The following is a 25,336-nucleotide window of genomic DNA, read 5'->3' as shown; positions in this document are numbered from 1 at the left end:
AGGGACCTAGATGCACACCTCTTCCCCAAGAGATGACCGAGTTAACAAGAGGCAAAAAGGAATGCTGAGGCTCGGTTTTGAGACGTGTTTTACAGTGCTGTCCCACTCAATGAACACAGGAAATCTTGACTCTCGTGACAATAACCAAAGCTCATCAAAGCGTGTTGGCTGAGTGTGTGTGTGTGTGTGTGTGTGTGTAGAAATGTTTCTATCAGTTAAAAAAAAATAATGTAAGATTTGAGACTCAGTAACTTAAAAAGCATGCATCTTGCTCTGGTTTAGTATTTAAGTACTTACTTGGCCATATTTAATAATTAGTCTTAGTGTCAGAAAAGACAAAAAAAGTACTTTCTGAACAGTTTTTTGGTGTAATGGAGTTGAAGATTTGGTATTGCCAACATGGGGACATGCAAATTAAAATGATGGTGACATCTGGACCTAGGAGTCTTGCAGAAGGCCTAGCTCCACTAGCATTCCTTCCTACCTTCAGGCTACTGAGGTAGCTGGCTCTGAAAGACTAGAGCTAATTTACAAACACTAGTAACAGAGTTAGTTCCCACCCATTGTTCCCAACTAAAAATCCCCATTTTTTTTTCTCTATGTGTGGCACACCACACCTGTGATCCCAGAACTCAGTGGTCAGAGAGTAAGACTTTGTCTCACTGTATGCAGCCGCAAATTATGTGATGACAGATGAACAGCAACAGTTCCCGCACTTAACAGGAAGTAACAAAGACAGCTGTGTTGAATGGCCCAGTTGCCGAACTTTGAGGGTTATAGGAATTCTCTTTCATTACTGGGGAACTAGCAAAATTCATAAATAGTATCATCCATATTAAAGTGAGTTTCTCAAAAAATCAGCTGTACCTTTATGGGAATAGAGGTGTCACTCCAGTGAAGAAGATGGTTTATTTTATTGAAACAGCTCGTTTTGAGATCAGGTCTCACTATGTAACCTTGGTTGTACTGGGGCTTGATAGGTAGATCCTGGGGTTGGGTGTGTGCCACCAAGCCTTGATACAGCTCCTTTTTTAGGCTGTGAATGAATTATGTTCATGATGTTTGAATAAGAAGGGGAGTGGAGTGGGAGTCTCACCAAAGAATTTTAAACTGGAGGACCATTTACAGTTTGTTATTCAAGGGTCATAGTCTTGGTGAGACAAACCTACTGGTTTCACAGACTGTGTCCCCAATGCTCTAGAACTATTGCACAGGCACACACCAATTTACCTACTACTTCTTTCAAGATTCTCCCCAAATCTCGTTTCCTACAACCTCTCTGGCACTCCCCTCTCAGGACTGAACCAGTTAGGAGCCTGGCGAATGTTTACATTCTTTGACTTAACATACACTTGACTACCTGCTTTTGTTACATACCTGCTTTGTCAAGCGTCCTTTCATCTAGAACTAGGTCAAGCCTCCAAAGCATAAGCCACTCTGCAGTGACACATAGTACTAAGCATCATACTCAAGGCGTTTTCCTTCCATATACCCACTGTGGATTTTTTTCTCATGTTCACACTCGAGGATTTTTTTTTTTCATGTTCACATTCGTGTATTCTAACCACTTCTTGGGTGTGTGCAGAGAGAGCCATCACCTACCTCCTATATATAGCATGGCTGTTATCCTGTCTGTCTCGATCCAGCCAGTCAAACACAGACAAAAGGGAATGAGGTTTTCAAAGGCAGTGTTAATCAAAGATAGGCTGGGACTGAAATAATGAGAAGGCTCTTTCTATCCATCATAGCCCCTGACGTGTTAGCTTGTCCTAATTCCAGGTTAATAATAAATAGGGGCGGGCCATGATCTCGGCCTTAGTGAGCGTATTATGTAATTAGAATTTAATGATCTTTACTTCCATTGTATTGATATCTTCAGCTAAGAATAAGAGTAGTTTTCATATCTATGGCCTTAACATAAATGCTCATGTAGAGTAGTAAATATATTTAAAGGAAAATACTACAAAAATCTCAAGTAGTAGTAAACTTTGGTAGAAATCTCGAAAGTGAAAATGGCACCTGAAAGTGGGAGAGAAGCCAGTGTTTCAGTTGTGTACCTGTTTGGGAAAAACTGAATTTGAACCCCATTGATTCTAGAACAATAGCGTGTTCTGTCTGCCCCAGCTGTACTTATTACCAAATGACTGCCCAACTTTAAATTAAAAATGTTATCAGTGACCACAGACAAAAGCCCAGTTATTCAAATCTTTCTAACCCAGCAGTAGCTCAAACTGGCTCTTAAAGCATTAGTAACACTTTCCACTATGTGTACATATTGCCTACAGTAGAGAATCAAATGGGGTTACCTTGAAAGTCCAGGGCTGAAGACATACAGAAAAAGACTATGCAAAGAATGCTTTCAAACAAGTAAGTAAAGAGATCTAAGTTTCAAATTCAACAGAGGAAACCTGGCTCTATCTTCTGTAAGAACGGGGCTAGCATGTACTTTTATTCCTGAGCTCCTCACTGGGAAACAAGATGAAGAAATAACCAGCTGGTAGCTCCCGTTAGCATCACATTCTACTCAATGAAAGACAAGCACAGCTGCAGCACGAGTCCAGTATCTTGGTCCATTTTTCTCTGACTTCATTCTATGGTGCTGACTCCAGATCACCCAGCCATTTTATTTAATTGCCAGCGATTTCTGTATTCTAAGGAGTGTCTTGTAATGCAGCTTTCACATTTACAGCTTACTCCACCACAGAGCCTTGTATAAATGTGGATATATAAAATCAGGAGTCCTACAGGCAGTCTGTTGTTTTCAAGTGTTGGCTCCAATATGGTCCATGGAGGAGGTGTCATGGGTAATCTGACACTCAGGCACAGCTCCTGATATGGTTCGATTGGGTCTGTCTTTTAAGTTAAGTGTTGCTGATTGATTTCATTTTTATGACTGGAACATATTACCTGCCAATGCCCTTTGGTGTCCTTAAGTAGTATAGGAATCTATAGTCATTAAATTAGTAGTGGTGGAGTGGGACACAGACCAGCCCTGTAGAAAGGACACAGGAGCTAGTTTTGGTAAGGAGTGGGATCTCCAGTGACCAGAGGTGGATCAGGCCTGGGATTTCTTGCAAGGAAAACTCTGGCTCTGGGAGAAGACATTTGCAGGGGTGGGGGGTGGGGTGGGGGGGAATGAACTAGAGAAAAGGAAAAACATAATAAGGAAGTCCACAACTACCAACCCCTTTGCCTAGAGCTGGCCTTTTCTTTCCTTAGCACATTTCTTTGGGGTCTCCTACTATACTGAGCTGACTACTAGGAGAGGGGATCCTCGAGACACATAGGGTCCCCATTTTCATGAAGTGTTTGCCTTGAGATTCTAAGTCATAAATGGCTTGTTTCTATCCATACATACTTTCTTTCCTCTTGCCAATCACTCAGTTGACTAACATAACTGTGCACAGGACATCTACAACAATTTAAAAACGGGGAAAACTTGATCCTCAGAAAATTCATGGCCTGGAAAGAGGGAAACCCATGTGATAGAATAAAATCACAACCATGCACTGACAGAAAGCGGTGCTCACCAGCGGGAACAAAACACTTTATGAAGGGGGTTAACAGGTTTTGTTTTGTTTTGGTGGGAAGGTTAACATTTAACTTCATTTTTAAAGACAAATTACACCTGACACCAAAACCGAGCTTGATAATTGATCACTATGCCAGCGAACGATGACACACAACTACTTAGAAGAGTCTTGTGAAGGCTGGGTTGTTTCTCTCAATGTTAGACTTAAACAGCCTACAGCTTCACTACCTTTAACTCAGTACTGTCCAGTCATTTCAACTAATTCTCTCTCCATGACAAACTGGTCCTGTCACCTCCTTACCATGGAGATCCTGGCTCTCTGGTCAGGTGACCCTTCCCCTACAAGCAGCTGGGAACTGGTTCAGTTGTCAGGACTGGGCCTTTGAGCCCAGTCTTTTCCCTTAAGGTATGGCTTCTGTGGAGCAGTCTCTGCATTTGTTGATGATTATAACCAGAGTCATAAAAAATGCTGTGTTTGTTAACAGTGGAGTTTAAACACAGGTGATCTTCTGTAACTGGGTCATACATAGGCTCAGTATGAGCTCCCTGTGGGTCTGTGCAGTGACTAACAGAGATGGGCTGAGGAATCCTGTTGCTGACTACCGCCCACTACACCCGACGGAACTCACAGCACAGGGATCTGGCATTAGATAAACGGCGTGTGGTAAACCTCTGCATGGATAACCAGCCCTGCTTTGCACTATGGCCTCTCCCTTTGGAGACACCTGAAGATGAACATAGGAGTCTATTTTCAAATACTTCTTAATTTTGGGTTGAACCGCAGGAAAACATGCAGTCATTTTACCTTTCTTTTTTAAAAAAGAGGATATTCAATAGATAGGGATTTATCTCAAATGTTTAGGGATTTTTTTTCATTTTTTATTGGATATTTTGTTTATTTATATCTCAAATGTTATCCTCCTTCCAACAGTTTCCCCTCCACAAGCCCCCAGTCCCCTCCCCCACTGAGAATTTTCTATCACTGTTGTGGCGTTCTAGCATAAGAATAGAGTATGTGCTTGTGCACAGACAGATTTTCAGATAAGATCTAGTCTGTCTGAATTTGATAGAGGTATACTTTTGCTCCTTTCCCAATAATATGATCCTGGGTTTTAAAGGCATTCCTATTTTCAGTAGGGAACCAACTTTGACTTCTTGTGACCCCTCCAGCCTTAGCTTCATGGGTTGTCGCATGGCTTAATGCTCTGTTTCTGATTAGAATTTCTTAACGGATGGGGAACACAGGGCCACACTTTCATTTTGCTCTAGTTCTGTATCACACCAAGGGGGTGGGTGTATTACTTCAGCACTGGTTGCCCTAGAGTCTAAGTGCACAATGTGATTGAAGGAGCTGCTTTTAAAATAAGCAGTGACCAGGACATGGTGATGCATGCCTTTAATTCCAGCACCCTGGAGGCTAAGGCAGGCAGGTCTCTGTGAGTTTCAAGTTAGTCTGGTCTACTCAGAGTTTTAAGACAGCCAGAGCACACAGTGAGACCCTTGTTTCAGGACAAAAATAGATAGGTAGGTAGGTAGGTAGGCAGATAGATAGAAGATAGATAGATAGATAGATAGATAGATAGATAGATAGATAGATGGATAGTAATGAAATTATCAGGCTGGCATGGTGACACACATCTTTAGTCCTAGCACTTGGGAGGCAGAGGCAGGCAGATTTCTGAATTTGATGCCAGCCTGGTCTACAGAGCAAGTTCCAGGACAGCCAGGGCTGCACAGAGAAGCCTCATGTCAAAAAAAACCAAAAAGCAAAATAAATAAGCAAAGGGAGTCACACAGATCTGCCAAGCTGATGGGGAGGTGGAGTAACGGGGCTGGAGCTGGCAGATGCTTTGGAGTGGATCTCTGGGCCTGAGCTGGCATCGTGCACACAGCCTGAACAGGGGTGTGCTGGCAGCCACTCCAGCAGGCTGACACATGGGGGCCTTGGGTCCTTCCTGTGGACGCTCTTCTCTTCCTTCTTCCCTCAGTCATGGCTTACGATACCCCTAGATTGGACAGTTGTGAGGAAGGGGTGACAGCTGCAGGAAGCCTAGAGCTCTCCAGAAGGCAGGCTCAGAGGGAACATTCAAATTTGATCAAAGAGATCAAACAACTGTCTCTACCTACTGCAGCCAGAGCTCTCTACGGTGAAAGAGGAAACTTGAGATTACATACTTCACATGCCGACCTTCCTTCTGTCTAAGTTCAGAGGCTAGAGTTGACATATCTTAGGACGACTATCCATTTCCTTAACCCTGCAAAACCTGGGTCCTCAGAGCCTGAATCCCCCTCTGCTACCCATCAGTAGCACACATGGGCAGGTGTTGACTCTGCTTCGTGGGAAGCATAGACACTCTTTCTCTTTTTTAATATCTGAGACACAGGACTCCCTTTTCAAAGTTCATTCTAAAGTCTTGTGCATACCTCCTCAAGTATGCCTCTTCCACTTACAAGGTAGTTTTGTCTCTCTCCAGTTCTTCAAAAATTAAAACCTAAGTGTGATTGACAATAACACTTCTGTTCCCGTCTCCCAACCCCCAATGGTCCTCCAAGTGTCCTCCAAGACTTAACCATATTTCAGTGTAAGTCACCAACAATCTCTCAACATTTATCTTAAAATGTATTTATCTTTAAATTTACTTTAAAAAAAGATCCTTGCTGCACATTAAATGCCTTAACAGGTCATTTCACCTTAAACAAGCCACCATCAGTCTGTCTTAGTTATGGTTTTCATGGCTTTGATAAAACCCATAGCCACGTTGGATGGGAAAGGTTTATTTTAGTTTCTATGTCCTGTTCACAGGCCTTCATGAATGGAAGTTAGGGCTGGAACCTGAGGCAGGAGCTGATGCAGAAGCCATTGAGGGATGCTGCTTACTGGCTTGCTTCTCATGGCCTGCTCAGCCTCTTTCTTATAGAACTCAGGACCACAAGCCCACAGATGGCACTGCCCACAGTGAGCTGCCTTCCCCTCTACCTCATCTGTCACCAATTAAAAAAAAAAAAAAGGAGCCACAGGCTTGACCAGAGGCCCCTCTGATGGGGGCCTTTTCTCAGTTGAAGTTCCCTCTTCCCAAATGGCTCTAGACAGCTTTTTGCTTGCTGCAGCCTACTAAAACCAGCATCTGCTCCTTTCCTATCACGTTTCCTTTCATGACACACAAGGGCGGCCCAGGGTCTCTGCACCTGAAATGTCCTTTCTCACAGACCCCAAGCTTCTTCAGGGAAAACACACCTCATCCATTCTGACTACATCACTGTCTACAGTAGGCCATGAGCATTCGGTTGTTAAACATCTGCAGAATGCATTCTCTAATCTTTTTCACACTTTTATCATTTGTTCTTTCTACAAGTTGGCCACACATGAAAAGGAGCTTAACACACAATTTCCTTCTCTGCCTTCCATCAGTTGGATTGACAGAACAACAGTCTCATAGGAAAGGAAGGAAAGGGGAAAGGGCTTGGCCTCTAAGGCCACAGCTGAATTGCAATGGACAGTAAAGGCAGTAAAGATAGAACACTCCAGGAGAGGAGGACAGGACAGGCAATAAAGAATCAGGGATCACTCTAGGAGAAGAAGAAGTGACTGGCCCTAATCCTGTTCCTTTTGTGATGCATAGACTGAATCTGAGTTCTCATACACATCAGGCAAGGACTCCATCACTGAACCATTCCCCAAGAAAGGGTCTTTTAAGGTTGTGCAGGCTAGCTCTGAACTTGTCATCTTCCTGCCTTACCTTCCAGAGGCCTGTGTCACCATATCTGGCCAAAAATTTCTATCATGAATTAATCTTGAATTTTTTTAACCAAATAAGAATATTAGTGATCTACAAATAACTTAAAAGGTCTTTGATTTCCAGGACTAGCACAACACATGAATTGTTCAAGTCCAGCATTTGAGGATTTCCCTCAGCAGAGCAGAAAGCTTTACTCTGAAAGCTCTCCTACAGATTCATCATAAATCTGGATAATTGACTTCAACCAGAATTTAATATTCTTCTCTTAAATTATTTATTACAGAAAAATCATATCAAAGCCTAAAACAGAACTGGATGCATTAAAACACAGCTGGCTATTTTCTAGATGAATGTGGATCTGGAGGTCAGGAGTGTTTTGGAGAGAGAGACTCTTTTTGCTTATGCTTCTGGAACTTTACACCAGAGAAAAGATGATGTTTCTAGATCACAGTAGCAATAGCAGCAAGACTGTTTGTCTTCACATTTGTAAAAATAATTTTGAATTAGCTGTTCGGGGCAGTAGAAAAGCACATGGCCTCTACTATAAGTGAGCAGGCTCATTTGTGACTGTCACATAAGCAAATGTTAATAGACATAGCTTTCCAGAATGTTCCTTAAATGGAGGTATAGGCAATAAGTTGTATTCTTGTATCACTTGCCCTGGAGTTCTTGCTGCCAGGAATGAGCACAGGATGCTGGAGCCACAGTGGCCACCAGGGAACGCAGAGGCAGGGACCGCTAAGATCAATGCAGGATTTGAATCACTGAGCTACAGAACCTGTGCCAGCTCTGCCTGTTTCCTGACTTCTTCTTCACTTGAAGAAAATCTGCAGTTTGTTCTTCATCTGGCATCTCTGACCCCCGTCAAGCTGATCTAAGACGATGGCAGTGATAACCAGAGCATCAGGGTTAATGCAGGTGAAATCACCATCTGGTGTCCTCAGTGACTACACCTTACCTCTGTACGACCATTCCAGAGACTGAGGTGAGATCTCAGCAGCGAGGAAGGAGCAGAGCGGTGCTCTGAGGCCAGGGAACCTCATCTTAATTGTACTCCACTTGCTGCCACCATCCAGAGGCTCTGGAGCCCATGTCCACTTTTCCCATATGCTAAGCATATGCAACTGCGTGTAACATCTTTGATACAGACACTGACAAGATGCAGACTAATTTGAAAGCAGAGAACAGATCGGCCAGTTGTAGAAAGAAGTTCCCTATGTGGGGGGATCAGAACTCCTTGAGCTTCCTTATACATCATCAGCTCAAGAACTCCCCTCTGGCCTTGTTCCGAGATGAGCTCCAGCTTCATGAATTCCTTCACAACTCACAGTCCTTGGGGTACTTAATGGTGACTTTCAACTCACCCTGATCTAGAATCAGTAAAGACAAGCCTCCCGGGCATGTCTGTGAGAGATTATCAAGATTAGATTAACTGAGGTGGGGAAAGCACCCCCCCTAATCTGAGTGGCAGTACTCCCCCAGCTCAGTCCTGAGTGTTGAAAGACAGTGATTCAAGTGCAAGCTTTCTTGGCTTGCTGCTGCCTGACTAGAGATGCAACATGACCCTACTTCCAGCTTCCGCCACCATGGCTCCCCCGGCTTGAGGGACAGTGCCCTTGAACTGGGAGTCAAAAGTAAACCCTCTGGTCTTCACGTGATGACGTAATCGCTCTTGTTAAGCATCATGTCCCAACATGAGAAAAGCAGCTGCTAATCCAGTCATTATTAAGAACGCTAAGCAGCGCTCACTTCAGTGGTATTTTCCCCAGTGCAGGTAGCCTGCCTGGAAGTGTGACGGCAGTGGGACCCCTGGAACTGAGGGGCACACACTGAAGGAGCTTATGTCTCCTCAGGGGATGTAAGACAGCATCTTTGCCCACGCCTGTGCTTCTCTGTCCCCCTTCATTACAACTGCTAATGCACACAATGTACACACTGACGGCTCTCGTACAACTAGGCTTCTGATTCAGTCATATCCTAACAGTAAATTTAAAGAAAAAACTGAGATATGGGTACTCTGTTTAGTCCAAGTTAAATGAATTGACTTAATTAAGTTAACAGCTGATTGGATAGTCCAAACTGGACAAAAACCAGAATCACAGAAATTAAGAAATGAAGGACACCTGAATTTTGCACAGTCCCATCATTCAGATCAACCTCTCCTTTCTATGCCCTTTCCGTCCCCGAAAATTGAGTAGCAGAAAGCACTGAAATTTAACAGTTTTACTCTGCTGAGATCAATACCAGAATTAAGGAAAAACAGAGGAAAAGGAAACCTACGATGATTATAAAAACTTGTATCAAGTTCGAGTTTATGCTACAATTTCTTCCCTTCATTCACAACATCTCTTGTACACTGCTGTGTTTAGTTCTATGTTAAATCCTAAGAACAAAACTAACAACACAATAGGCAAGGACCTGATGCTCACAGAAGCTACATTATAGTAAGAAAAGAAAATCAAACAGCAACAATGACTTTTTTAAAAATATCTAATATATGCTACTAATGCTCTCTCACAAATATGTTGAAAGCTTGTTTGTAGCATATGTGCACTAGGGAATATAATAATAAAAGTAATTAAGGGAGACTCTGGAGAAGCTAGAAATTCACAGAACTTTGAAAAACTGCAAGAAGTATCAAAGCAAAGGAGCACTGGAGAGTGTGCGTATGGACCAGCATGACCCTAGAAGGAGAACGAGTTTGTGTGGTTAAGAGGGGCAAACAGCAAAGAAGACACCATCACAACTGTAATGCAGAAAGCACACAGGACAAGAACAAGACTGGGATCAGTGGCATAGGAGCCTGATTGTACCATGCAGGAGTTCTGACTTCATCATAACTACATAGAAGTGTTTTCGGGATGAGTACTCTGGCTGCAGTAGGACAGCAGAAATGATCAAGCTGCCCCAAGAGGGGCAGGCTGGCACCTGTTTCCTAGATCAGTGCTTCCCCCATTGTCAACAACATGTCAGCAGACTAATAAGCCAAGGGCTGTACGCTTCTCATTATCTTCTGCCATCTTCCCAGGTCTCACAAACAAAATGAAGGACCACAAAACTTCTCCTATACAGAGCCAAGAAACGTAGTTCACACAGTCTCTAGTCCGTTTGGCTCTGTCAGTATGGCTAGAGACCAGATGTGGACCTACCCACACGAACCGCTGTGTTACAGAGCTTGTTCATGTACTACCAGGCAGTGGACTGCACAGGGCTAAGGGCCTGGAGCTTGCCAACCCCTCATCTAAATCAGGTTATGTTGGAGTAACACAGATTCTCTGCTGTTGACAAAATACAAATTTCCCAGTCACTGAATAAGAAAATCAGCGTAATTATACACAGGAGGAGACACTTGGTCACAATGGTCACTTACCCTTATATTTACTAACAATACTCTAAAAATTACTAGTAAATGATAACCCCCAGGAGCCAATTTTAGGGTAACAATTATTGATGGTTTTTAGTGAAGTCAAATGTATATTTTTATCAAATGTATATCTGGTAATTAATAAATACTAAGGATAATGCTAGTTGATCTAAAAAGGATAAAGAATATCACAGGTTTCTTACTTTTAAAAAGTTTCTCATCATTTAAAAATTGTATCTGTTTACTGTGTGGGTATGTGTAAGTCATGTACTCCTGTAGAGCTCAGGGGACCATTTGGAAGAGTCAGGTGAGTTACCATGTGAGTCTGAGTGCCACTGAACCCAGTCATCAGGCTTAGTGGCAAGGACCATTGCCATACCTCTGAGCTGCCGTTCTACCCCTCCTTACTTCGCTAATTTGATCTCATTTACTTATGTGTCATTGTAAGAGAATTGTCTGAATAGAAATGGTCCCAAACCCACTTTGACATCAACTATTGCACAGCCACATCAATTACAGCTCGGGGAGAACAGGGACAGGGAATATGGCACTAGTGGACCTAATTCTTTACTCTGCTCCGCATTTGATAGTTTAGCCCTAAACACTGATCTGAGGGGACAGCCTTACTCTACCCCATAGACTTCATCTACTGCATTTGTCCAAGTTCTTTTTAATGATGTCATCCAGCCACTATCCTAAAAATCTCCTTGGTCTTTATGAAGTGATTCAAGTTCATCTGCTCATTATTATGGTTTGTATAGGCTTGGCCTAGGGAGTGACACGATTAGAAAGTGTGGCCCTGTTGGAGTAGGTGTGTCACTGTGGGTGTGGGCTTTAAGACCCTCATCCTAGCTGCCCGAGAACCAGTATCTGCTAGCAGCCTTCAGATGAAGATGTAGAACTCTCAGCTCCTCCTGCACCATGCCTACCTGGATGCTGCCATGCTCTTTCCTTGATGATAACGGACTGAACCTCTGAACCTGTAAGCCAGTCCCAATTAAATGTTGTCCTTTATAAGACTTGCCTTGGTCATAGTGTCTGTTCACAGCAGTAAAACCCTACCTCAGACACTCACTGAGTTCTATAATGAAAAATCACTTAGTGTTTAGTATTTAGCTAATGACATCGTCCTCCTCCCTCTGCATTTTTTTTTAAATCAAGCTGTGAATGAAAGCTACTGTGTAAGGATGACCCTTATGAGTACCATCCTTCATATGGCCTGGAGAGTAACCTCCTACCGAATTTGGGTTATCTCTGGACTTCTCTTGAGCAGGAGTGTAGTGGAAAAGCTACTGTACTCAGGCTCGGCTTAAGCTGTAAGAAGGCCCAGCAGCTTCTGCTCTTGGCAGTCCTAGAAACTGCTGTGTAAGGATTGCAGCTTCTTGCTAGAGAGATCCCCACATAGAGAAGCTCTGAGCTTACATGGAGAGAACAGAATCTTGGCTGTCTCCTCTGAGGTAGCCTTCTCCTCTGCCTCTGTCCAAACCCATGTGAAGGAGCCATCTTGAACATTCTATCCCAGCTGAGCACCTACGTGACAGTAGCCCCAGTAAGCATCACATAGGCAAAAAGTCACAGACTAGAACTGGTTCTTCACATCTTGTAAAATCATCTAAAGGATTTAATTGTATACATGTATGTAATGTGCGTTGCAAAGTAACTGGCAAATAAGAAGTGCTGAAAAATATTTCATTTTATTTTTCACGTAAGTTAGAATGTATCCTAAAGTGATACATTAAACATAAAAGCTGTATGTGTTAATGGGGTGTCATTTACTGTTTCGATACATGAACACATTGTATAATGTCAAAATCAGGTTTAATATATTTATCTCCTCAAAAATGTATCCTTTCTTTATGATAAAAGTTCAGAATACTTCCTCCTGTCATATGTTGTGGTATTTTGTTAGGGCCAGGGGCACTATGTTGCTCTGGTTGGCTGGGACTCATAATGTAGACCAGCCTGGCCTGTAATTCACAGAGACCTGCCTGCCACTGCCTCCCAACTGCTAAAGGCTAAAGGCTAAAGGCTCGTGCCACTACACCTAGCCATTCTCCTGGCAGTTTAAAATGTATACTTCACCAGTGTTACCTATGGCCACTGACTGTGTGACAGCACAGCAGAGCCTCCTACCTAACCACAACTCAGCACCAAACTCGTTTCATTGGTCCTTGCGACTCTTCTCCTCAGTCTCTGATAACACTCTTTGAATATTCTCAGTCCTGTGAGATAAACTTGTTCAGACTTCATATAGCACTGGTCTGTTTTGCTTGACTTATTCTAGATCATGTAATGGTCTACAGTTCCATCCATGTTACAAATGATAGCAGTTCATTTGTTTTAAAGAAGAAATAGTTCACACTGAGGTACCACACCAATCCAGTCAGAATGGCCATTATTAAAAGACCAAGGATAACAAAGTTGAGTGAAAGTTGTGGAGAAAGGGAGAGTGGGGACAGCACTGTGAGGAGGGTGCAAATTAGTACAGTCATGATGGCAAACAGTGTGGAGGTTCCTTGGCAAAGTAAAAATGGAAGCATCATGTGATACAGAGAGCTCACTAGTGGGAATACAGCCAGAGGAAATGAAACCACTCTTAAGAGACATCTACATGCCCATTCTCTATGGCCCTATTCACAATGGCCTATAAAAAGACACAAGTTAATTGTCCGCCCATTAATGAACTGGTGAGGAAAATGCATTGCACACTCACGGTGGGTCTCATTTCATTTTCCTTCAGAGGCTTCGGAGGAAGAACTTGGATGAACTGGGCTCAGGGCATGCCTCGGCTATTAGTCTGTTCTGTAGCTCCCCTGATGCTCAGCTGAGCCCTGTTTCTGGCTCAAATCATCATGATTTCTATTGTGGGGTACTGTCATGGCTGAATCACACTCTCTTCTTCCCCTCTCAAAGTTCATTTGCTGAGGCGGCCCCTCCCCCCAGCACTTCACAGTGTGGTGGTGTCTGGAGATTGGGTCTTTACAGAAGTGATTAGATACCTCCACTGAGGTGGGCCTTACTCAGAGGGAATGGTGTGATTATGAGGAGTCTGAGACACAGCCAGGTTCACAGAAGACTAGATACCCATGGCCCTCTGCTAGCCAAGGAGCGGCATCTTTGGAAGATATCGTCTAAGAAATGGTGCAGGTATAACTGGGTATTCACACATATGCATGGCAACAGGCTTCTTCTAGTTCTCAGCCTGTATTAAAATCCACTTCAAATGGGTCAAAGACCTGAAGCTTTAAAAGTGACAGGAGAAAACAAGGGACAAAGATGTTGTCAAGAAATTGATGCCCGGCAAGTACTTTCTGGACAAACCCCAGTTGCTCAGGAAATAGCATCAAGACTGACAAACAAAGTAAGAAAGCATCTGTAAGCACAGGAGGCAGCTGAGGGAGAAAACCTGTAGGATGAGCCAATCTGCCAGCCTCACATCTGACCGGGGATTCACACCAAGAATATATAAAAGATGAAGAAAACTGAACACTAAGACTATGAGCAACTCAATCAGTAAATGTTCAACATCACTAACCACTAGAGACATGGAACTAAAACCTGCACTGAGACTCCATCGCATCCTCGCAAGAATGGTATTCACCAAGCAAACAAGAAGACGCCGGGGAGGGTGCGGACAAACGGGAATCCTTACACACTGGCCAGTAGGAATGTAAAGTACTCCAGCCACTACAGGAATCAGTAAGAAGGCTCCGCCCAAACCAGACAGCAGACCTCTCAAAGGATGCAGCTATACACCTCCTTAGTGTTTACCCATAGGGCTCTTAAGGAAACACTTCAGAGATCCTTGTTCATCTATGTTTTCTGTTGCACCATCCACAACAGCTAAATTATGGAACCCACCCAGGTGTCCGTAACAGAGGGATGGATGGATAAAGAAACTGATTTTATACGCAACAGAATTTTTTAATTGGTAAGAAGAAAATTAAGTTGTTTGTAGAAAACTGGATGCAATTAGGCATAATCACATTAAATGAATCAAGCCAGTCTCAGAGAGACAACTATTGTATGGTTCCTCTCATTTGTGTGTCCTGGACTTTATATGTACATAAAATCACGTATGTACAGATGGCATGAAAGTAGAAGCCAAATTACCTGGAGGCTAGCAGAAGTGGGGAGAGGAAAGGAAGAGAGGCAGTGGAGAGGAAAGGAAGAGAGAGAGGCAGTGGAGAGGAAAGGAAGAGAGAGAGGGAGTGGAGAGGAAAGGAAGAGAGGCAGTGGAGAGGAAAGGAAGAGAGGCAGTGGAGAGAATATGCTTAGAGCATAGGATGTACTTTCATGAGTATATGTAACTTTGTGTACTACAACTTTAAAAACGAAAAAAAATAAATAAATCAATTCTTTGATCTTAGATTTCCAGCTTCCTGAACAGCAGTGTGTCTGCTATCCAGCCTACCGCAGTCTGTTAGGATAGCCATAGCAATGAACCCAGCGAGTACGAAAACGATTGAAGTAAACAAGAGAAGCCGGTGAAGTGTGGGTGGTAAAGAAGATAGAAAGGAAACTGCGCTGGTCATTTACTTGAAGAGGAGCCAAAGAGGGAAACTCCAGGAAGGAGACAGGACTCAGCACTTTGGGAGCCAGGCCTATGATGGTCAGTTGGGAAACGTCTTGATAGGTAAGATGTTAATCTGTGGACATGTAAAATCAGAAAAAAAATAATGCTTCTAGTGACCTATACTTGTAATACAAGACCTTGGTCTACTGAGACTGGAAGATTTTAAGTTCTAAGCCAGATGGAACTACACAGTAAGACTCTTGAGGAAAAGAGAGAAAATAAAAATAAAAGCAACTCTTCTATACCAATGCAAAAAGATAGCAGATTCTATCATCAGGATCCTTTATCTTTTGAAAAGTTTCAAACTATCTCCATGATAAAAATGAAAAATAAAACACCTCGCTCTTTGGGGCCCACCCCTTCACTTTTTCAAATGACAACTGTGATGCCAGAATTGAAGATTTGGTACTTTTAATCTGTGTGAGATACAGCTATAGGTAATGTAAAGCCCAGCTATTATGTGGAAGTGGGCCAGGTATAGCACTGCCTGGTGTATGCAAAATTACCACCTTCATCAAGCATTCTCCTTGGGATAACAGAAATCTTTCCAGCCTTCTACTACAAGAGTATCAAAATTTGACAAATGGCCTGTTTGCACAATGAGTCAAAATGACAAAAATACTTTGAGGAAATGAATTGTTTTGGTCAAGGACATTATTTATGTTGTAGTAATTTTTAAAAGAGTTACAGTTACCTCTTTGCACCTTCCCAAGATACTTCCTATGTTTGTGACACATAGGAGCTCAGCAGCAGACCAACTGACTGGATATTCCAAGTTGTAAAGTCAACCAAAAGGCATTTAAATGTAGCCAATGATTACATTAAGAGTGGACTTGGTTCTCATGGCCAAATAATCTCTGTGATAAGATTAGACCTTCCTGAATCTTTGATCTACACAGAGTTCCTAACTAACCTTTTGGTGAACAAGGACCATTATTGAAAGTGCAGTTTAGGGGGCTGAGGAGCGCTCACTGCACAACTGTACAGATCCAGTTCAACAGGTAACAAGCTAGGTCAGTCTCAAGAACCCCAGTGCCTAGGATTGTTGGCTCCCAGCTTAGTCAACAAAACTCTGAGGTCTGGGTTCACGGGAGGGGGGGGGAGAGGAGAGGGATAGAGATCTTGGCTCAAAAGAATAAGGCAAAGAGGACAGAGAAGGATATTACATGCCCTCCTCTGGCTTCTGTGCATGCACAACGGTACACCTATACACATATATTATACACACATACACACGCACGTACGCACATGCATGCATGCATGCATGCACACACACACACATACAGACACACGCAGACACACACAGACCCGGAGGGAAGAGCTGTACTTTACATTTTAAAATATGAAGGGATGGAAGAGCAGACTTTGTTTAGTTTTTATTCTATTTTGCTTTGCTTTTGTCAGGCTGATGACTAAACCAGCATACCACATGTCAACTCACCCTTTACCACTGGACTCCACTACAGAAACATATTCTTTAATAAACAAAACTAAGCCATAAAAGTCTTAGCATTATAATGAAAGCTCTTTTACACACACACACACACACACACACACACACACACACACATATACATACACACACACAAGTATATATATTTAAATGATGTTCTAAAAAAACCCTTTCACAGCTTTTAAGGTTTAAAGACTTGAGAGCTGCAGTTAAATGTCTACTATTTGAAGTCAGGGCACTGCTGTAATCTCATAGCACTGGCAACAAAACTACTCATCTATTACTGTTCCCTTCCTTTGAGGTTTATTTAATTAGTGGAAAGAAATTTTTGAGTCCTTTAGTGATTATGTAGAATTCCACTGTGCTTCTAAGTTGGGAATAAATACTCAAAAAAAAAAAAATCAAATGAAATACTGTTACTGACCAGCATATGGTATTCTCTGTGGCTTTTGTCTAGACTTTATGATTAAAGTGTGCAGAGCAGAAGTCTTTTTAAACTGGGCCGTTGGACCTAATCTCTGAGTACATACGGGAATAATGCTCACTAGTACAGCACTATAGTTTCTGCATTTCTAAAATTCTAACTGCTTAAACAGGAAGAATATTTACTCATCCCCTTGGAATGCAATTAGTCATAAGATCTGTACCAGCAAAACACTTATCACTTGAGTTGCTGTCATTCTCAAAGGACTAGTGAAAATCTTCACACTGAACCATGGAGAGAAAGCAATTCTTTTCTTTATTTCCTGTTGGTTATAAATCTATGTTTTCCTTAAAGTTTTGTATACTTGTTTAGATGACTCTTGAATGTCAGAGATTCAATTTTTTTTTAAATATTCAGTTTAATTAGAAACATCCTTGAACTAAACTAAGATTGGTGTCAATGTTCAGTATGACTTTCTCTGTGGTCCAGTCACTACACAGGACAGGAAATTCTACAGTCTGTTACTTGGTTCCACTACCATTAGATTAAAAGCTCCAATGTTTGAGTCACAAGCATTCAAGAGTTTATTACTCAGATATCATGTGGAAATCTGATTAGTAAAGAAAATGTCTTTTAATTACTAATCAGCAACTACTTTACCTTAGGTTAGCAATTTGCCCCACCAAACTTGAATTCAAATGCTCTAAGCACTGGGTGTGGTCACACATACCTTCAATCTCCACACTCAGAGGCAGAGGCAGGTGGATCTCTAAAAGTTTGAGGTAGCCTGGTCTACAGAGAGTAAGTTCTGGGCCAGCCAGGGCTACACAGTAAGATCTTGCTGTAAATAATAACAGCAGAAAATATACAAAGAAACAAGCACATCATTTTCTGGATTTTTCAGTGTCATTAAGTAATTATCTAAGATCATTTTATTGGAAAAATAAATGAATCAAAAATTTCAGTTCTCTTGGCTCTAAATATTTAAATGTTTGTTTTTAATACTGATTTTGAATATAAGGATTGTTTTATTTGACTGTCATACATAAAATACAGAATAAAAACATGATTTGAGAAAAATTTATGCTACCAAGCTAAAGTAGGAGAAAGCTCCCCTATGTTACCCTTTGACCTTAAAAAGCCAACCAGAATGCCTACTGCTTTTCTAAGTATATCTGATCAGCTGACAGTGTTGTGCAAACTCTTGTAAGTCATTTTAAATTGACCTTTTCCTTGAGCAAAACCAAAGTTCCATCTAAGGATGTCTAGGGTCACGAGACATGTGGAAGGCCGAGAGGAGAGAGCAGGGAGCTCTGCCTTTGCCCTACTTCCTGGCACATCTGGAATTTATCTTAGAATGAGTGTAGACAAAGAGGTACAGATGTGTTGTCAGGAAGGCTTCTGGAAGGCAGAGGTGTATCAGATTGAGAGGAAGTGAGCAGAAAAAAGAAATTAATAAAAGAGGAGAACATAGACAAATTGGTGATGAAACCAAGGTCCTGTCAGAGGCACTTCCTCAGCGAATGAAAAACAGTGTCAAAAGCACTGTGACATCTACAGGATGTGCTTATCCTCTCCGAGATACTAGATGCTGTCAGGCATGTTCTGTCACAAAGTGGGGAATCAAAGCTGGTGCTATCATTTTAGGTCACTGAGTGTACTAACTAAATCAAACAATGCGGGGCCGGGTAAAAGATGTTGCCACGAGGTGTGACAATGTGAGTTTGATATCTGGGGCCAACATGTGGAAGAGGACCAACTCCTCCAAAATGTTCTTTGATCTCCATATGCATGTTGGGTATGTGTATGCATGTGTGTGTTTGTGTGTGAATGTGTGTGTGTGCATGTGTGCACATACACATATAATAAAAAATTTACAATACATAGAAACTTGTTTCATTCCATATTATCATGTTGAGGGGGTTGTAAATAACGGAGTTCCCAACAAAGGTGATAATTTAGATTTAACTATATTCTATAGAATTCCTCTAAAGATAGAATCAAGTCAACTTCTTTAGGTTAATAAGCAAATTATACATAGACATTAAGTGCTATCTGTACTTTGGTGATAATAAATCAACCACAGAACTTCCCCCCATCAACAACATTTATTTATTGGACATTTTCTATATGGCAGACCTAATGCTGCACCCCTGTGGCAGATACTAAAGTTAGATCTCTGATTTGACAGTGTACTTTTATTTGGTAGTTGGAAAGCTATAAACTAAATTTCCCAGATTTCCTTGCAGTGTCCACTAACTAGATTCTTTTCCTCTGAGGGCCTAGCTGCTGACAAGTATGTCAGAGAGATGGTGAATATCTGTAGTGGAAAGTGACAATGCTGGAAGTTTTGCTCCCAGACTGGCTGTGAGAGGCAGCTTGGTTGGCAGCGGTAGCACAACAGCTGCCCACATCTGGATCCAGAAGACAAGTGACCATGAGTGTTGTTAACTTCCTCCCTTCTGCACTGACGTTCCTCCTTTGGAATCATTGTCTTCTTGAAATACCTAGAGTGCATTCTGACTTTTGCATTGAACTCCACTGATTCTGCTCCTTATGACATAGCCTTGTGCAATTCTTACTGTGAAAAGCCATTATTTCTATTCTGCGAGTGGGGAAAGTTATTCTGAGTAAGATAATTTGTCATGAAGTTGGAAGGGGGAGAATGTGGAACTTTAAATTCAGATCACCCCCTTGGATCCTGTGCCTGGGATCCTTACGCCCTGTGCCTCCCTCAGACTTTACATCATAATGAAGGCCAAGGGATACCTGCATTGCATAAGAAGATCTAGTTCTGACTTTTACTTTACCAAACCAAGACGTTAAACCTTTGCCTTTGAACTCAAGTTCAGACCTCACAACTATTACAAGCTCAGCGAACTTCAGTCCCCTCTCCTGTGCACGAACAGACTTTGGACTTTCTCAGGAATGCTCACCTTGCACTGTTCATAGCAGGGCTACAGCAAGATAAGGAGTTTCAATTCTAAGAATTCAGTTTTCCCGTTTCAAGTTTCAGTTAGACGATGTTTGACTGCACAGCACACACAGCACTTATATCAGTCATTGAGAAAAAAAAAACCAAAAACAAAGTATATTTGTGGTTATAACTAAAAGAAAAAGAAAAAAGTGAGGTGGGGAGTGGTGGAAAAATCCAGGGCTTCTGATTAGTCTTTTCTGCACGTCCAGCCACGTGACCGTATGCTAGCTACTTCCTTCACCGGGCTACACTCTCCTCACTGGCAAAACCAACAAGGACAGAGTCAGGTTTGATTTGCTCCAAAGTAAAACCCAGAATTGTTTGGGATTCAGGGAGGGAGTCTCAAATGTTGTCACCTCATGGCATACTCAGAATATGTTAACTCTTGTACAGCACAGGACAGACGCAGGAAGCAGGAGCTACTCACTGCCCCAGGTCTCTGCTCATTTGTAGGGCCAGCCTCACTGTTGTCTACACAGAGATACTAATTACAAACACATTTTATGAACTTAAATGCACAGGATGAACCGTTTCCAGTTGTTACACTAATTTAATAACTTCTGACTTGGCCCCTTATATCCCACCTCTATGTTACCCAGAGAAATCCCTTAAAAACAAACAAACAAACAAACAACAATGAACGACAACAACAATGAAAGACAAACAAAATAGAACAGTACCAGCCAATCATGCCAGCACCCGGCACCCCACTGGTTTCCTGCTGCTGTTAGGATGAAGGTGCCTGTTCTTAAAATAAGTTGGTCCAGCATCCATCTTTCCAGGTCATCTCAAGCTGGTCCTTCCTTGCTTCCTTCCCTGCACCAACCAGGGCCTTAGCACATGCTGATCTCTGCTGGAGACCTTCTCTCTATTTTCAGATTAGCACTCATTTCTTCAGCTCTCATTCCAATTATTCTTTGCTCAGGAAAACTGTCCTTAACTCCTTCCTCCCCAAGTTCTCTCTCCTAAGTGACTGGCACTGGCTTCCTTTGTTACGATGGGCTCTGCTCTGGGATGTACCTTGTTCACTCTAGTCTCTTCAGGGAACTCCCTTGGTGTTTAGCCAGGGTCATTGAAATAGTCAGTGAATGGGGCAGTGATTTTTGTTTTTGCTAAGGAAGTCTTCCTGGTGATTTTAATTTGCTGAATTAGCACAGGTCAATGCACCACATTTCCTTCTATACGAAACAGGGCCACAGTAATGTTTTAGTTCATTGTAACTATGAACAGCAGCATCAGCCCCTTAGGACTTTTCACTGCAAATATTCTTAATAGTTTTTGGATTGTGGGTCAGGCTGAGCTCTAATAAAAGATATGAATCATTTTCATAAGACAGTGAATATGTGCACAACTTTGAAAAGAGTGTGGAGGAGTTAGCTTTGAGTCTAAATGGACGAATAACTCTAAACTTCCCAAACGTGACATGAAACACGCACACAGCTCGAGCCTTAGCCACCCTCCCTTGGTGCCCGCCCTTCCCTACCTAATATCATTTTAGAGTCCAATCCATGGAATCCACGTATTTCTTTAGCATATACATCATTTCCTCTGCTAGAATAATTGGATCCTTTAAAAAAAAAAATCCAGCCTTTAATACGCAGAACAAACCCTTATCCTCCAGGAATACTACCTGACTAATTTTTTTCAAGATGCCATGACACCTACTGAGGATATCAGCATTTACTGTGAGGGGGGAAATGACCTATTTCAATGACAATCATTCCTACAGATCATTAAATTCATTGGGAGTGGAAACTGCTTTATTCATTCCTAGACAGGGTGGCCCTAATAAACATACAAAGTCAAGAAGGGGCAAAGTATACAATGTAGAAGATCTAAGGGAACATATGATTAACACCCTTTAGCTAGGCAAATACACCTGACTATCTGCCAGTGAATGTAAGTGTCACAAAGGCTGTTCACTAGGCCACTAAGTTCCTGGAAAAATGGCAAGTAAGTATAGTATGACAAGCTAGCAATACTGGCATTGCGTCTGCTACATAAAAATGATCACGTAGGCAACGGAGCAATAGATTCTTTATTAAAACAACTTGAAGGCAAGCCTCAGAAATCTACCAGCATGAAGGGCATCAAGGAGAGCCCCACCGTGCTCACTGTGTGTGGCGTTTTGCAACCCTGTGCTTTGTGACTCATAAGTAGCAGATCTTAGCTCTCGGGTAGTGATTGTAGAGTAACCACGGAGTTAATGTGCAACAAGCCAAGGGGAGGACTTTGCACAGAGTTTTGGACAACTGATATTCTAAGCAAAGCGATGATTCTCAGGCTTTAAACCTGCAGGAGTGATTCATTTACTCAGGGATTAGGCAATTTGCAGCTGTATGGAAGATGCTAATAATAGGGCCAGTGTTTATTGCCCGCACACCACTCCTTATATAACAGTCTATAGGCATGTGTAATGGATTTTCACGGTGTGCTTGGTGGAATCCGATGAGAGGGTTAGTCCACACATTTGTTCTCAGTTATTCTTTCCTGTGCTAGATTCTTCCAATGTTGGAGGCAGTGACTGTAGCCCAGGAAATGGTACAGTAGAGGTAGAGGAAGAAACATCAAAAGTCTCATTGAAAGAATGCTCTTTTATAAAAGTTTTTGTTTCTGGTTTTTTTTTTGTTTTTTTTTGTTTTTTTAAAAAACCTTTATATGCACTGGTGTTTTGCCTGCATGTATGTCTATGTATGTCTGTGTGAGGGAGTTGGATCCCCTGGAACTGGAGTTACAGACAGCTGTGAGCTGCCATGTGGGTTCTGGAATTGAATCTGGGTCCTCTGGAAGTGTAACCAGTGCTCTCAATGACAGAGTCATTTCTCCAGCCCCTAGAAGAACAGTCCTTTAAAGTATCCACTGAGAGTCTATATCCAGCTTTCTTCTAGGTGTCTATAGTGATGGGAAGTTCCATGGATAAAGTAAACTGTGTCCAATATATAAAATGACTGCCCAAAAGATGACTGAAGAGCCACTAGACCAGAATGGCTATGCCACATTAAAATGAATTTGAAAAGAAAAATACAAAGATTCCATATATATGTGTGTGTGTGTCTTTGTGTGTGTGTGTGTGTGTATATATATATATACACACATATATATACATATGTATATCCCTGATTTGTATATATATATATCCCGGATATATATATATGTATATATATATATATATCCCTGATTTTTTAAAACTTTAAGAAACAATAATGGAGATCTTGGCTGGGTCGTCCTTCCCTCTGCATGTGATGCTCCCTCTGCTACGCAGGACCCCTTGCCCTGGGTGCCGCCACCACCACGGGCCTCTGAGATGCCATCCTGGCCCCCGCTTTGGCATCTACTGCAGCCCTGGCCCAGCCATGCCTCAGGCCCTTGGTTTGCTCTGGCCTCCTGCAGCCCTCAGTTCCCTGCCCAGTGAGGCTCTGCACATGGAAGAAAGGCATTTGTTGAATTCTTGACTTAAATTAAATTTAAATTCTTGAAATTAAGGAAGAAAAGAAGATCCAGAAGCATAAGTTCCTTCTCAAGATGTCTGGGGACTGGGAGCTTGAAGTAAATGTCACAGAGGCTAAATTGTTGTGCAAAGTTACTGGAGAAAAGAACACTGTCACTTTCAAAATTATCAACAGCATCCCTCCAACATTTGATGGTGAGGAGGAGCCCTCACAAGGAAAGAAGGCTGAAGAACAGGAGCCGGAACTGACATCAATTCCCAATTTTGTGGTTGAAGTTACAAAGATTGATGGCAAGACCACCCTTGTACTGGACTGTCTCTATCCTGAGGATGAGCTTGGACATGAAGACGAGGCTGAGAGTGATTAGCTTTCAGGCCACTGGTGACTCTACTGAGTGGAGGGATACAAACTATACACTCAACACAGATTCCCTGGACTGGGCCTTGTATGACCACCTAATGGATTTCCTTGAGAACAAAGGGGTGGATAACACTTTTGCTGATGAGTTGGTGGAGCTCAGTACATCCCTAGAGCACCAGGAATATATCATCGTTCTTGAGGACCTCAAAAGTTTAGTCAAGAGCCAGTAGGACTGTCAGAGACTGAAGGCCTTAATTTAAATGGCAAGGTTTGGCCAATGAACAGAAGCTACCTTGGCATCAGAATTATGCTTTGAAATGGCTGTCATCCTAATATCATACGGGGGGAAAAGCAAGTTTAAATTATCACTGTTACGCCTCCATTTACTATTCCTTTGTGCTTTTTTTCTGTACAAATTTATTATTTGTAGATTTTTGTATAACATGATGATGAACAATAAACCTGACTTTATCTCCTCAAAAAAAAAAAAAGAAAAAGAAAAAGAAAGAAAGAAAGAATAATGGTATCTAACACACAATGCACACTGAGCTAAGACAAAGCTGAAATGTGAGTATAGAAGCCCCAGGAAGAACTGGAGAGCAGGAAGACAGAATATTTAATATTATTGCAGGCTGTGAACTTTACATTAGTCTCCCTCAAATGGTATACAAATTTGTATTTTTCAAGAACCAGTCATAATGTCTAAGGCAGGCTTTCTGATATTTTATCTATCTATCCTGTAATATGAAAATTTTGATGTGTCCATGATTTGGGGCCATTCATAGAGGCCTTCTTCATAAATTACGCAAAAATGAGCATGCTTATCTCTAACTGTACATAGACTCACTGGGACTACAGCTAAACCCTTTGGAGGACTGCATAGCAACCCTGCAGTGACTGATGCACTGAGCACAGACCACAATGGGCACACTGTCTGGCTACCACCAGCCCCTTCCCAGGGTTTAGACCACAAAGCAATGTCAAATCCAAGGATTATCTTTAAAGTTTTCAATAATTAGACAAATAATTCTATTCTGCCTACTGTATTCATTTATTTCTACAACCCTTTGTCAAGAATTCTATTACTGAGAAATAGGTGCGAAGTTCTTGGGCTACAGGGAAACACATGAGCCCTGCTCTTGAGGAGTTCCACATTGAAGAGAAACCACGTAGAAATAAATGATACTACAGAATGTCAAGTGCTGTAAGAGAGGTATCAACGGGATGTGATTTTGTTCATCACATAGGAGCGATGAGAATTGTGCATTCACTTAACAAATACTGACGGCATTCTCACCATGGATAAGTGAACTTAAGATGATCAGTTCTCATTCCTGAGAGGCAGAAGAGCTGCAGGGCTCATGACAGCATAGGACCCAATAACTAGGGAACTGCAAACTAAGTAATTTTGTAATTTTCATTTAAAATAGAAGAAACAAATACGGGGAGAAAAAAAAAACATAA

General features: G+C 42.0%; 1 protein-coding gene and 1 pseudogene across 3 annotated transcripts in view; one reads left to right on the top strand and one right to left on the bottom strand.

Annotated features, from left to right (window-relative positions):
* Nme7 (NME/NM23 family member 7) overlaps positions 1 to 25,336 on the bottom strand; it is a 137,737-nt gene that overhangs the window by 369 nt on the left and 112,032 nt on the right. The window lies entirely within an intron of this gene.
* LOC114613369 lies at positions 23,306 to 24,102 on the top strand (annotated as a pseudogene).

Source organism: Grammomys surdaster, unplaced genomic scaffold (genome assembly GCF_004785775.1).
Source record: "Grammomys surdaster isolate TR1022 unplaced genomic scaffold, NIH_TR_1.0 130, whole genome shotgun sequence".
NCBI lineage: Eukaryota > Metazoa > Chordata > Mammalia > Rodentia > Muridae > Grammomys > Grammomys surdaster.
Note: the sequence above shows the minus strand (reverse complement) of the source record. Positions and strands in the feature narration are given on the sequence as shown.